Genomic DNA, 14379 nt, shown 5'->3' on the forward strand with positions numbered 1-14379 from the left:
ATAAATAGCCTAAGCCAGCTTTTTTAGCTGCAGGAACTGAAGATTAGAGGAAAGAATTAGAAAATGTGATAAAATAAAGTCTTGAAACTGAAGTACCACAAGTTACAAGAAAAAAAAATTAACACACACTGTTTTTATGACCATCAGTCTTTTCAAGTTAGGACTGAGGCACTGACCTGATGTGGAAAATGACTTAAATATTAAATTAAATGTATTTAAGTATTTAGCAGTTTGATTACTTCTAAGCAATTATACCATAGGTTTTTCCACAACTGAACCATGTTACAAACTTTCCATTAGTGCAAAATTAGGAAATCTTTATAGTACAAATAGAAATCCTTTTTTTACAAATAGAAATGTAAAAAAATATTTTTGAGGGTTTATAAAAAGCAATTTATGAAAAAGATAATTATTGGTTATGTCAAGGTGCTGAGCTTGAGTAGTGAAGAAAATGTGAACTCTGATTCAGACTGTATCACTTATTATATGATGTTGAGAAAGTTAGCTAGCTCCTGAGTCCCAGTTTCTTTATATACAAAACGTACAACTTCAAGGATTGAGATTATGAGAAAATGCATATAAATTGTCTCACAATACCAAGGCACCTGGGTGGCTCAGCCATTGAGCATCTGATTCTTGGTTTTGGCTCAGGTCGTGGTCTCAGGATCAGGGGGCTGAGCCCCTCATTAGGCTCAGCTCTCAGTGGAGAGTCTGCTTGAGATTCTCTCCCTTTCCCTCTGCAGCTTCCCACCTCCTACCTTCCCACCTCTGTTTGCGTGCATGCACATGCTCACTTGCCCTTTCTTAGGTAAATAAATGAATCTTAAAAAAAAAAAGTCTCACAATACTAGACATATACTATGGCTTTTCTAATTCTAACAGATTTGCATAATTTCACAGAGCGGTAATTACAAAGTAAAACATTGAACAGAAGTTTAAGTTGTACCAAAGGAATAGTAACTAGGAAGAAAATCCCCAATGACTTTGAACGTAAAAGAGTCATTAAATTATTTAATTAAATTAATTTTTACTTAGTAACCTTACTTAAATGTATTTGTTTATTAACCTTTATTAACCTTACTTGAATTAATTTTTATTCTTTATTGTTCGCTACTGTGGCCCCTATTTAGTCAGACATTTATAAACCAGCAACCAAAAAAAAGTGAATAGAAATCTAGGAACTGAAGAGGAAAACTGCTGACCCAAACTAAATAAATTTCCTTGACCATGTCCATGATAGTCAAAATCATGGCCAAAGAGTTCTCCTTAGATTATAATCCTGTAAGCATACGCAGTGTATACTGCAGAAATCATCTGGTGTTCTCAACAGAACAATCAAGAAATATCACAGAACAGAACAAGTGGTATCCTGAAACTCCACAAAGATTTTGCAGCAACCCCCTAAATTATAGTACAGATAGAAAGAACTTTACTTAATAAATTGTTGACCAAAGAAAATTCCTACAAACATTTTACAAGGCAACACTAGACAGAAAGATATTTGTCTTAAAAATTTCCAAGAAAAATCCCACACAATTTAGTCCCTTGAAATTTATCATTCTCCTTCATTGAGAACTTCTCTTTTCAAAAACCTGGACACTAAGTGCCTACGGAAAGTCAGTATCTTAATAATATATAGTATCCTTCCTTTGCATCCTCCCCCAAAACAAACAAAATAGGACTAAATATAAATTTGATTCTAGCTCATTCACAAGTTTTGATTTTTCCAAGTTCTTTATTTTCAAATCAAGACAATTCAAATATACTTACTTAAATTTAAACGTTTTTAAACTTCTGTTAACCCCTAAACAGTTTACTATTACATAGTTAAAACATCCATATATTTTAAATTTGCAGTCCTTAATTCAAGTTAAGGCAATCATGTAACACTGTGGCAAATTGCAGCAAATATCACATTAAAGTTTATTTCTTACTTACATTCTACAAACATCTCTAATTCACAGTTTCACTAATTTTATAATTTCCCCAATGAGAGATGTGAAGGCTACAGAAAACTGTATGTACTTTATAACTTCAGTAAATTTTATGAACGTCAACCATCATAAGGATCATGGAAACATGTACCAAATTAAATGAAGGCATTTGTGACATTAAAAGTGAGATTTTCCTCCCAAAGTCACCAAAACCACTCTTTAATATTCAACAAAAAATTGGAATTGCAGGGTTTCATGTGTGTGTTTTTAAATGTCAGGGTGGTATGATCTTCTTTGGATGTATGGCTGTTGAAAGCTGACTTGTACAAAAGAAATTTTTAGAGAACAGAGGCTTTTCTTTACATATTTATTCCCAGAGCCTGCCCTTCATCTCATTTTGGTTTTCCACATTGATCCAATTGTAGCGCTTCCTGGAGAGAGCTATGTTCTAATCAGCAACATCAGGAAGGGAATTGGACAAAGCAAAATGAGAAAATGCAGATCTTCTCATGTCACGTCTCTTTGAAAACAGTGAATACATTCTAAGTTACGAGGCAATAGAAGCCACCATTTATTTAACTTTTAATAGTTTTTTTTCCTGTGATGGACATGAACAGGAAACATGGAATGAGTCCTTCATCTATTCAATAGGTCCACGATTTCTATTGAGGTGAGTAGCAGAATTTGACTTTGTTCCCTGCCCCACGCGGTAGTGCTGACCTTCAAACCTCATTAGTAGGCTATTCAGTAAATCTCCACTGAATGGTGACTCAAAGGAGAAACAATCTAGAGACCCTAAATTACCTAACATTACTTCCCGTTAAGAATTTTCTCCTTAGGGGCACCTGGGTGGCTCAGTGGTTAAAGCCTCTGCCTTCGGCTCAGGTCATGATCCCAGGGTCCTGGGATCGAGCCCCGCATCGGGCTCTCTGCTCAGCAGGGAGCCTGCTTCATCCTCTCTCTCTGCCTGCTTCTCTGCCTACTTGTGATCTCTGTCTGTCCAATGAATAAATAAAAAATATATATTAAAAAAAAAAAAGAATTTTCTCCTTAAAGTTGCCGGAAAGCTACCGAGTTAAAGCAGCCGAGCCGATTCCCCAAAGGTAATGGTTCGGACTCCTACTAATTGAAAAGGCTGCAGTTGGCAAAAAAGGAAGGAATCAGTCCTTTAAAGAGAACTCTGGACTACATACCGTCACCTCTCCAAAGCCAGAAAACGAAACATGTGACACGCTAGCACTGCCTGGACACTTGGGCCCAGGGTGGCCGCAGGAGCTGCCAAATCCACGCCTACTCCTGCTGCTTTTGGGTTGGGGGCGCTTGGGCGAGCCGGAGGGCGAGGCAGCTTGAAACAGACCTTGACCGAGTCATAGATGAACCACTGCAGCGCCGTCAGTGTGCGGATCATGATGATGCGGGCGAACAGGCCCTTCCAGACGCCGGTAAAGCCCAGTCTGCGCAGCACCTCGAAGGCCGTGCTGCCCTTCTCCTTGTTCAAAACGGACACGACGGAGTCGGCAGAATGGGACACAACGGCACAGAAGATGCCGGCGATGTAGCCGGCCACAAAGGTGACGGCCAGCTGCTCGGCCTTGATGCACTGGCGCTGGGGCTTGGGGACCACGTACTTGTAGAGGGCCTCCACCGTGCGCTCGAAGCGGGCGAACTTCATCATGGTGTAGGGGATCTGCCGCAGCCACAGCGGCGCCACGCCCTTGTAGAAGGCCCACGGGCCCTCCTCGGCGTACATCCCCGCGGCGGCGGCGCGCAGCGTGCGGGCGAAGCTGGGCTGCGTCTGCATGCTCACCTTCACCGCCTCCGTGGGGGCCAGCGCCACGTCGGCGAAGAACTCGGCACTGGCCGACGCGGCCAGGTACAGGCTGGTTCTCCACTCGTATGCCCTCTCCGGGCCCAGCAGCTCGCTGTAGCGGATCTTGAAGACCTCGTAGAGCCCGAACTTGAACAGGCCCTGCAGGGAGTACCCCAGGAGGGTCGGGGCCCAGCCTCGGGCCAGGCCGCGCAGCCCGTCCTCGCGCACCGTCGCACTGAAGCCGCTGAGGATGCCCTTGTACTTGCCGGGGTCCGCCTGCATGCGGCACTTGTCCAGGTCCAGGGGCACGATGGCCGTGTGCGTCAGCCCGCAGCTCAGCATGCCGCCCAGGCCGCACAGCAGCAGGTACCTCGTGGAGCCGTACTCGTAGCTCTGCTCCTCCTCCTCCCCCGCCGCGGCCGCCCCCCAGAGCCTGCCCCGGAGCGGGCTGTGCTTCCCGCCTGCCGGCCTCGGTAACCGCCAGCGTCACGCATGACCGCGCCCGCTCCGGTCACACACTTCGCTCCCCCGAGCTCTTCCCTCGCGGGGGCCGCGGAACAAGTGCGTGTGCGTCATACGCTTCCCCCGCACGCCCGCGAGCCCAACGGTCGGGTCGGTCGGTGGGTCTGTCCGGGTGGGCCACAGGTGCAGCCGGGGGCTGCCAGGCTTCTTCTGCCCAAGCTCCAGGTGCGCCTGCGCAGGCCCCACAGGCGGGTGAGGTGGCTGCCCCGAGTCCCGCTCCCAGGGCAGGGGGGATCAAGGAGGAGTGTCCCCTTGCCCTTCACCACCAGGACCGTCCTCCATCCCTCCCTCACGCCTCCAGGGCCTCCCATCAGTCCTCCTTCACCTGAGGGGCAGTGGTCCCCTCACCTTGAGCGGTAGGTAAGGCTTTGCTCTGTCCAGCCCAGCCGCCTAGTCTTCTACTAAGATGCTGAAGAAATAAATCAACAGGTACAAACAGGAGTACACACAGGAATAGGCAAGCAGATAGATCAGGAGTTGGACAAAGGGACGAAGAGTCGCCATGCACTGCTGCCTTCCTGAGGGGCCTTTCTGGAGTCCACGCCTTACTGAGCCCACTTAGGACAATGGTCATCTCCATGGCAATGGAGTGTTCTACGGAGGGAACAGCTAGAGAGAATCAGGAACATGGTGTTGGAGGCCAGTCCTGAGCTTCTGGCCTAACATTCTCATCTGTTAGATAGGGACGACATCTGCCCTCAGCACTCCCACTCCATGGCTGTTTCCCGCCAAGAGTTGCAGTGAGGGCTTAGGAAGCATGGACGTACTCACTAAATTGGGGGGACAGAGAGTCTGTTGATTATTTTCATTCATTAGGTATTTTTTCATTGACTACTGATCCCCTGGCATAATTTTGGAGTTCACAAAGTGAGTCAAAAATGCTCACTTCCCTGAGGAGACTGCAGTCTCACTGGTCTGGGAATGAGAGCTAAGTGACTCCACTGGTAAATCAGTAGCATACCTTCATTCATTCACCCACGGTGTGTCCTGCTGTGTGCAGAGCTGGGGGTTTAAGAAAGAGCTAGACATATTCCTGCTCATATCTAAACAAGGAGATTTAAAAATCAGCATTGTGTGGTATGTAGTATAATAGGGGTCTGAATAAAATTCTGGATGAACAATGAGGGAGCAATAATACTGTATCATGAGGTTGAGAAGAATTCCCAGAGGAGATGACAATGTAGCTAGGTTTTGAAGGATGAGTAGGAGCCCATCACTCACATAGAGTAGATGGAAAGGTAAGTCCAGGTTATGGGAAACATGAATATATGAACTACTGAGGAGAGGTGAGTAATTCGACATGGTGGAAACTAGCCAGGGTTGAGTCCGGAAAAATAGAATTGGGTCAAATTAGGGAAAGCCTTAACATCTTGTTCAGCATCTTGCCTTTTATGCTCTCGGGAGGCCAGCGTTTCTCAAAAGTGTGATCCATAGACCACATGCGATCCATAGACCGCCTGCGTCAGGATCACCTGGAATGCTTTATTTAAAATCGGGATCATACCCCAGGCCCTCTGAATGAGAATCTCTGAGGGTAGGAATGTGCCATTTTAATAAGCTCCCCTAGATGGATTTGTCATTAACTTCACTGAAGTTTGAAAACTACAGTATGTGGATGAGGGGAGGTCAACGATTTTTTTTTTTTAAGTTTCTCTGATCAAGAATTTAGTACTTTTATCTGGAAGTAGGTGTGTATACAACTCTGCAAATTCATCATGAAGCTGTACACTTAAGACTGAACTCTAGACACTTTATGTATGTTATACCACTTTTTAAATTGGTGGTATGAAATTCTAATCACAAACTGAGGATGTTGGCCTTTGGGAGAGCAGAGGCAGATATAGGTTTTCTCGATCACCCAGTCTTATTGAACTCCTGTCCTTACTGTAATCTTACACCAGTGTTAAATTAATTAAACAAAGCAAGTAGACTAAGGTGGCTTTAATGCTTTAGCAGTCTATGTAAGGAAACCGAAATCTAAGCCTGCAAATCTATCAATGTTAAGAAATTGAAAGCCAAGGACAGCCAATCACAAATGACCAGCTGGGCTTTTCCAAATAAGGCAACGACTTAAGCAACAGCCTATCAAAACAAATAATTTCTTTGGTCTGTTTTGGCATCTTCTCTATAAAAGTCTTTCCCTAGTTCCTGTCATTGGAGTCTTCTAGCTACTTCCGATTTGGTTGTTGCTGCCCAACTGAAATTGATCTTTGCACTAATAAACTCTTGAAACTTTTAATATGTCTCAGTGTATCTTTTAACATCAGGAATTTCGGTGTGAAAGAGAAGATTCTCTCCTTGAGTCATAAGAAAACAACAAAGTGTTAAACTATCTCATTCTGAATAAATCGGGATTCCCAGAGTCTGTTCCTGGGAATATTGTTCCACTTGAAAAATGTCAGTGGTTGGTCAAGCATGTTTGAGGAGCATTTCATACCAGAACCTACATTCTCAAATGAAGCAGTATCATCCCCAACGGTCAAAAATTAGTTCATAGGGAGCAAAAAACTCCATACAATGGTTTGTGGCCCCCCAAAACTCAACTTACTTACCAAAGTCTTATTCCTTAGTATTTAGTCTGGTGGAGGGTGGGGACAGGTGGATGGAAAGGGGCGATTAGGGGATTGTCTAAAAAGACTTCTGGAGATGGAGGGCTAATAATGAATAACAGGTTGAGAACACAGCACTAGCGTTTCCTTGTGGAGATTCACTGGGCTCGTGAACATACTATAGAGTAAGAAGTTCCATAGTAAAGAACTTGAACTTTGCTACTGTAGGGTGTCCTAATTTTACTAGATTTCGGAACACCTTTTGTATACGATACCTAGTCACATGTCACAGACGTATTCTTCCACGGAGCATGTTTTGGGAAATGCTGAACTCTATCAAAATCAAAAGCTTAAAGAAAATAGAGAATAAGGAAAGGCCAGAGTAATAATAGCAGGTACAATTTACTTACACCTCTATTTCCTAAACGTATAACGTAGATTTTTTATTTGTTTTAAAGATTTGATTTATTTGAGATAGAGCAAGAGAGAGAGAGTGTAAGCACATGTACAAGCAGTGGGGAAGGGCAGAGGGAGAGGGAGAAGCAGGTTCTCCACTGAGCAGGGAGCCCAACACGGGGCTCGATCCCAGCAGCGTGGTGGGATCATGACCTGAGCCAAAGGAGCCACCCAGGTGCCCCATAACTTGGATGTTTTCCTAACACGTAGCATGTGTCACTGGCTACTTTATGAAAACAGAGGTTAAATCAGTTTTTTCATTCATAGGAGATACATGTTCCGTACCACTAAAATATTGCTAAAGAAAATCTACAAGTTGAAGGAAGCAATTTAGGGATCTTCACTATCAAATTTTTTCACATTTTTTTTTTCCTAGCTGCATGACCTGAGCCAAGTTATTTAGCCTCTTCCTGAGCTTCATTTGTTTATTTTTCAAAATCTGTAATTAGGGTTAATTATAACTACCTTTAGAGTTGTTAAAAGATGAGTTGATAAAAGATGAGATAAAAGCTAGGCGCTGGCCTAGCGCCTTGTATGTTAATAAGCATTCCATGAATGTCAGTGTTTGTTACTCTCCCACCTTTTCTGGCCCTCATTGATCCTCACAGCATTCACGTTTCTGTGATGGCCCAGTCTTGGCTCTTTCCCCTCCACTTGAGTGAATGATTTATTCAGTTAACTGAATTCCCACTAACTGATGGTTTAGGGCAGGGACTGAAGAAATCAGAAGTGGCAGGGATGTGAACACCTTTGACAGCGCCCCAGGATGTGTCACAGCATCAAATAAATAGGACAGAGATGGCTCACCTGTGACCTAACAGCCTGTCAGAGCCACAGACAGGAACGGGACAGACACAACAGGGCAGCCTTCCTCCTCTTCCAAACTGCCCCTCCTAGGCTGGTGCTTTACTCAGTTGCATTACAGCTAGTGCAGCCAGCTTGTCCTGGTTTGCCCCCCACTTTTCCGTGTGTAGCACTGAAAGTCCAGCAACCCGAAAACGCTCTCAGTCCCAGGCAAATCAGGATGGCTGGTCATGACACTTTCATGAGTCCCAGCTGTGCCCAAGGCCTCCAGCCACTGCTAGCATGCTGTGTCAGAAGAATCACTGGCTTGGAAGCCAGGCATACCTGGGTGCAAATCCTGGCTCGTTCCATTTCTAGCTACATAACCTGTACATGTCATCTTTCTTGAACCTCAGTTTCTTTATCTGTACACTTCATCCCAGTCTTTCCTGAATTTGTGATAAACTTCGTATTATCATTAAATTAAATGACAACACAGTGCTTGCAACGATGTAGGCCCTCAATTAATGCTAGGTTTTTCCCCTTCCTGACCTCCTTATACTTGGGAGAGTTTTATTATTTCCTGGGGTTCCAGATGTCTAAAATATCCCCGCAACAAGTTTCGGGGAAGGGAGGTGGCCGTCAGGCAGTAGAGGGCGCTGTTGCCGCTATTCCTCTCTTCGCTCCCCACACCAAAGCAATAAAGCTTTAGTAAACCACTGATCAAAGGTGGCTAAACTCTAAACCCACACTTGGTTTGAACTTATCTAAATGTGTCCCACATGCCTGCAATAACGTTCCGGGTGTATCTGGATGATTTTGAATCTTGTACATTCAGTTTGTAATCCTTCTCACTCCAGGAGGTTTACACTGTGCCAGGGGGTCAGATGTTTGTTCGTAGAATTATTTAACCCCAATCAACTAATTATTCTGATGAGTTGTATGCCTTTTTTCTTTTTGCTTGACCAGACTGGAAACAATGACAGGCATTCAACTGAGATTTACTGTAAAACTTGAACAGACTGGGAATTACGGAGTTCCTTAAACTGCCTCTGAAAATAAATATTTCTGATTTATCTGGCAAGTTGCAGGGGGAAAAAGCAACAACCTCCAAACTCATTAAACTAAGTAAGTCTAACCATGTTTAAAGAAAATGTTGTGGGAGGTAATATTCCCTAGATGTTTAGATGAAAACTGTTCATAGCAAATCTTCATGCCTTTTTGTTTGTTTGTTTAAGGAATTATTTGTGCAAAGCAACATTAGTGCTCCCAGGGTTGCAATCGTTTATGTAGGGTGGGTTCTGGGGCAGAAGGGTGTAAATCAAACAATTTTTTATTAAATTTCCAAAGTTCTTAACAATATTAAATGTCCAAAGGACTTCATTTATCAAGCAGCATGTGTATGATTTATCCAAGCTCTCTGGTTGGGATCTTAGGAGACTCTAAAAGGCTACACAGGAATGGTGTAACCTTAGTATATAATGACATCCTTCTTTCTTTTCTAGTTCGCAGAATTTTTCCCTAGTAATTTATACCTAACAAGATAAATATGAAAATATGAAAAAATAAATATGAAAAAAATAAATACGAAAACATTCCTATAAAAATGACTTCAATGCATCTGAAGATTCAACATGCAAACCAGAATTTTATTAGACTCTTCAAGCTGATATCTTCTAATAGGTTAATGTTTCCAATTCTAAAGCATGAGACAGAGTTTCGATTCCATTAGAAAGGCCCTCAGTGACAAAAAGTATATTCACATTAGTGAACATAATCTAACCAGTGTGAGGAAGGGACTTGTTGAAGTGGCCTACTACACGTGGCAGTGGTGTAACAGCTTGAATCAGAGCTACTGTTGAAAACCTGTTCTTTGGAAGTGGCAGAAGGCCTGCACAGACAAATCTCTCCTTCGGTGCTGTCCAGTAGAAATACCATGTGGGACATATATGCATTTTGAAATTTTCTGGTAGCCACATAGAAAAAATGAAAAACTACGTTAAAATACAGTACGTCATTTAACTCAAAATATCATGATTCCAATATATCACCCATACAAAATTATCAGATATTTTCCATTCTTTTTTATACTATGTCTCTGAATTCCGGCATGTATTTTATATTTTTAGCACATCCTAATTTGGACTGGCTACACTTCAAAGTGCTCAACAGCTACATGGGAGTAAAGCTATGGTGTCAGTCAGCTGGGGTTTAATCTATGCCTGGAGAGCCCGGAGTCACCCGGAAAGGTGGAGCAGCTGAATCTACTCTCCTGGCTGGAGGTGGGGATACTATTTCTTTCTCTTCGTTCCCCATTCCCTTGCCCTTCCTCCTCTTTGGTACCATGCATATAATGTATGCTAACCATGTGCCAGATACCAGACACTGTGCTGGGCATTGTAAATGCATTATAATCCTGCAAGAGTCAGAGATCTTACTTTATAAAAAAGTATAAAGTAAATGAAATAACTAAATAATGGCAATGAGAGCATAATAGTTGAGAGAACAGACTTGGGAGCTATTCAGACATGTTTCTGCCACTTCCTGTACACCTTGGGAAAGGCATTTCTTAACTTCTCTAAGCCTTGGTTTTAATAGCTGTCAAATGGACATAACAAAAGCACCTCCCTTATAGACGGTTCTGTGATTTAAATGAGACCATGCCTGTGTTGGGGACCATGCCTGTATTTCAAAGTTTCTTCTGGCTGGTCTGAGAATTAAATTGACATGAGACAGATGAACAGAAGAAAAACAAATCTGATTTTGTATTATGGGAACCCTCACATGTATGAGGCGTTTAATAATGGAAAAGTTAAATGAGGTATATGTACCTTCTTGAGCTAAGGAATGGGGTAGGGGGCTGGGGCTTCAAAGGGGAGGAGGGCAATAAGAGCAGCTTAGTAATTAGGTGACTGCCCTGCCATACAGATGAATCATTCAGATAAAACTTATCTCTGATAATAATTCTTATTCTGGTAAAACCCCTCCGTTTAGATTCTTCTAGGTATTTAAGGATGGGTAGAAAGTTTCTCTTAAACCGGCAGGGTTTTGATTACCTTCCGCTCCAAATAGTTCAGATGCCAAAGTAGCAATTTTGGGGAGACCCGTTTTGAACCCTTCGACCTGCAAAGCTGTATGCACTCATATATTAATATCATTAAAAGGGGTAAATGTGGGGATACTTTAGAATTTGTAGCACATTAGACAAATATTATTAATGCTTGTACTACTGGTGAGCAAAAAATTTAAGTGACCTAGCCAGGGTAATACAGCTAATGAGCAGTAACCACGTTCTCGCCCAGTTTGCCTGTCTCTAAAGCAATTATTTCCTGCTGTTTGTTTATAGTTACAATACAGACTAAATTTGTACTGATGCTGTGACGTAAAATGAAAAGGTCTCTTGAAAGAGAAATTCTTGATATCTGCGTGCCATTCTCTTAGAAGCAGAAGTCGGGGAAATTCTGGGTGTTTTATTCTGTTTTGTTTTTTTGCGTAAATAAGAATTTACTGTTTTAAAAAACTAGACAAGGTACCCATAGAAGATTAAATTTAATTTTCTTTGCTCCTTTCTTCTTTTTGACTCTCATTTTAATAGGGAATGGCGCCTTGCATATATTGGCATTAAATTCATGCAGGTTGTATTAAATCAGATTTGCATTTTGCTAAAGGAGAGAGATACTAAGGCTATTATTCCCTATTAACAATGTATTTATAGGGACATGTATTTCTCATCTTTTAAGACAAAAAATTTCTTGAAATTTGACAGTACTTGTAACAGTTTCTGTGTGTAAAAAAATTTCTTCCCACCAAGTTAGCAAGAAAACAAAACAAAGGTCAGTGCTATATTCAGTTAACTGTACCATTTTGAGTATGCCCTCTCTGCCCAGATTGTATACTTTCCATTTGTTCCAGAGGATTGTTTATTCTACTCTTTACCTACAAAAGCTCTCCAACTGCTTTCATCTCGTTCTATTTTTCTGTCACTCTTTTGTCTTCCCTCGCTGCTGCTTTAGAACTCCTAGGAGATTCCTAGGAGAGGTCACTTGAACCAGTGAGCAGGGCAGCAGGCTTTGGAGAATCAAGTGGCTAGGCTAGCACAGTGTTAGTCCAGGGTCATGGCTAGCCTCAAGTGTATGCCCCACCCACAACAACCACCCCAAAGAAAACCATGCTCCACTCCATTTTCAACTTGCAATACCTATGTGAGTCCTAGTTACTTAATGTTTTACTTTCTGAAAGAAAAGTCAAGGTCGGGACATGTCTGGATACGTGGGTTTCAGTTTGGTCTGCCTCTGCCATGTCATTTCTTCTCCTTAATCTTAGATAGTGACCCCTGTAATTTCTCCCCAATGACCCCACCATCTGGCTACTGTTTAACTTCTATACCTTCTCTTTCTCCAATCCTGACTTCACTGAACTAGAACCACACCACAGGCCTTCAGACGTGCTCTTCCCTCTGTCTGAGACACCCCTCTCCTGCTCCTGTTCCTGACTATTTCCTGTTCAGCCTTAGCAGGGAAACCAGCCCCTCAACAAGCTGGTTTTTCTCTTCTCTTCTCCCCTCCTCTTTCTTCCTTCCCTCCCATCCCTCCCTCCCTTCCTTTTTTCTTTTCTTTTTAAAGTAAGCTCCATACCCACCGTCAAGCTCAATGTGGGGCTTGAAATCATGACCCTGAGATCAAGACCTGAGCTGAGATCAAGAGTTGAACACTTAACCAACTGAGTCACCAAGGCACCCTGGGAGCCGATCTCTTGATCCAGGCCCTCATATGGGTTTCCACAGCATCCTGGTTTTCCCCGCCACCCTGACTCCCCAGCTTTCATTTGGAATTACTTGTTTACTGTCTGGTTTACCAGCTAGAATGTATGCCTAAAGGTAAGGATACTGATTTTTTTTTTTTTTTAATTTACTCCTGTGTCTTATACTTGGCACATAGTTGGCACTCAGTAAATATCCCCTGTTGGGGGTAGAAAGCAACTGAGCAGGGCATCTTAGGAAGCCTCCCCAGGCTGCTACCACCTTCATAGCCTTTGCCCCAACTGTAATGGGGTATGTAATAAGACAAACATTTCTATTCATCATCCAAAGCGTTCTTGGGAAGAGCACTATATGTGTTTAGAAGAAATATTGAAATAGCTGATATATGGTTCAGAATATGGACTTTGAGGATAGATTTCCTGGTTTTGAGTCATGGTTCTGCCACTCAATGGCTGGAAAACCTTGGGCAAACTACTTCTCTAGGCCTCAGTTTCTTCATGTGTAAAATGGTGGTGAAAATAACAGTACCCACCTTAAAAGGGCTGTTGTGAGGATTATATGAATGAATACACACAAAGACTGAAGAATTACTGGATACAGAAACAGTAAGTGCTCGCTGTTATTATTACTATTAGTAAACCATTATTAGGGGCTGGGTGTGAACCAAGGTTGATCACCAAATTCTGCTTGTCAGGAGAGCGGTTCTGCTCACTGTGGGCTTTCTGTTTTGTATGTTTGGGGAGAGTTGCTGAAGCCAAGCTGATTTACTGTGCCAATTAGAGATGAGATAATTTTGACATTGGCAGGAGAGGGAGGCAAGAGCCATTTTGTACATTCAACAAATATTTACCGAATGTCTATTTTGTGCTAGACATTCCAAAAAAATCAAGAAGGGAGAGAGAAGCTAAAGAGTCTGGGGGGACTCAGGGAGTGTGGGGGGGCAAACAAGTTTCTCTCCAGTGGGTGCAACACAGCAAAGGAGGATGTTGAGAGAACAGAAGTGCTAAGGCAGGAAAATAAAGCGTCTGCTATAGGATATATCATGTAAATCCTCCCTTCCATCCCCTACAAAATCTTCAATAAAGTTTTCATTGCTCACTGGAGAGAGCTTGAAGAAGGGGAAGATAGCAGATATCTGGGTTATAATTGTTAGGGGAAAGAAGATATAGACAAAAATCCCTTCCTTACTCTTGTGTACTCCCAGTAAGGAAGGATTACGGTGCATGCAATATTTAATGATTATAAACGATACCTCCATGCATCGTATAATACAAGACTCTTTACAATGAATACAAATTAAACAGTACCAATAGCAACCATATAACTGAAAAGAAGAGGCATTATTCAAAACAGGAAACCTTGGACTTTGAGGGAAAAGGAGCCTCATACTTGGGAGTCACATTTGACCACCAACCAGCCCCTTTGTGGTTCATTAGTCGTTGCTGTGATTCCTCAGCAGCTATGACTTGTTATTTTATAAACCACTGGTTAAGAGGATGCAGGCTTTCTTAAACATAAATATCCTAAGGTTTAGGTATGGCAGAAAAAAAGGGGTCCACCATATAC

At 42.6% G+C, this 14379-nt stretch overlaps 1 pseudogene; it reads right to left on the minus strand.

Annotated features, from left to right (window-relative positions):
* Positions 1-3129: 3129 nt before the first annotated feature.
* LOC111142821 lies at positions 3130-14071 on the minus strand (annotated as a pseudogene).
* Positions 14072-14379: the final 308 nt, after the last annotated feature.

The sequence above is a fragment of the Enhydra lutris genome, unplaced genomic scaffold (assembly GCF_002288905.1).
Source record: "Enhydra lutris kenyoni isolate GAN:26980312 unplaced genomic scaffold, ASM228890v2 scaffoldscaffold9, whole genome shotgun sequence".
Classification (NCBI taxonomy): domain Eukaryota; kingdom Metazoa; phylum Chordata; class Mammalia; order Carnivora; family Mustelidae; genus Enhydra; species Enhydra lutris.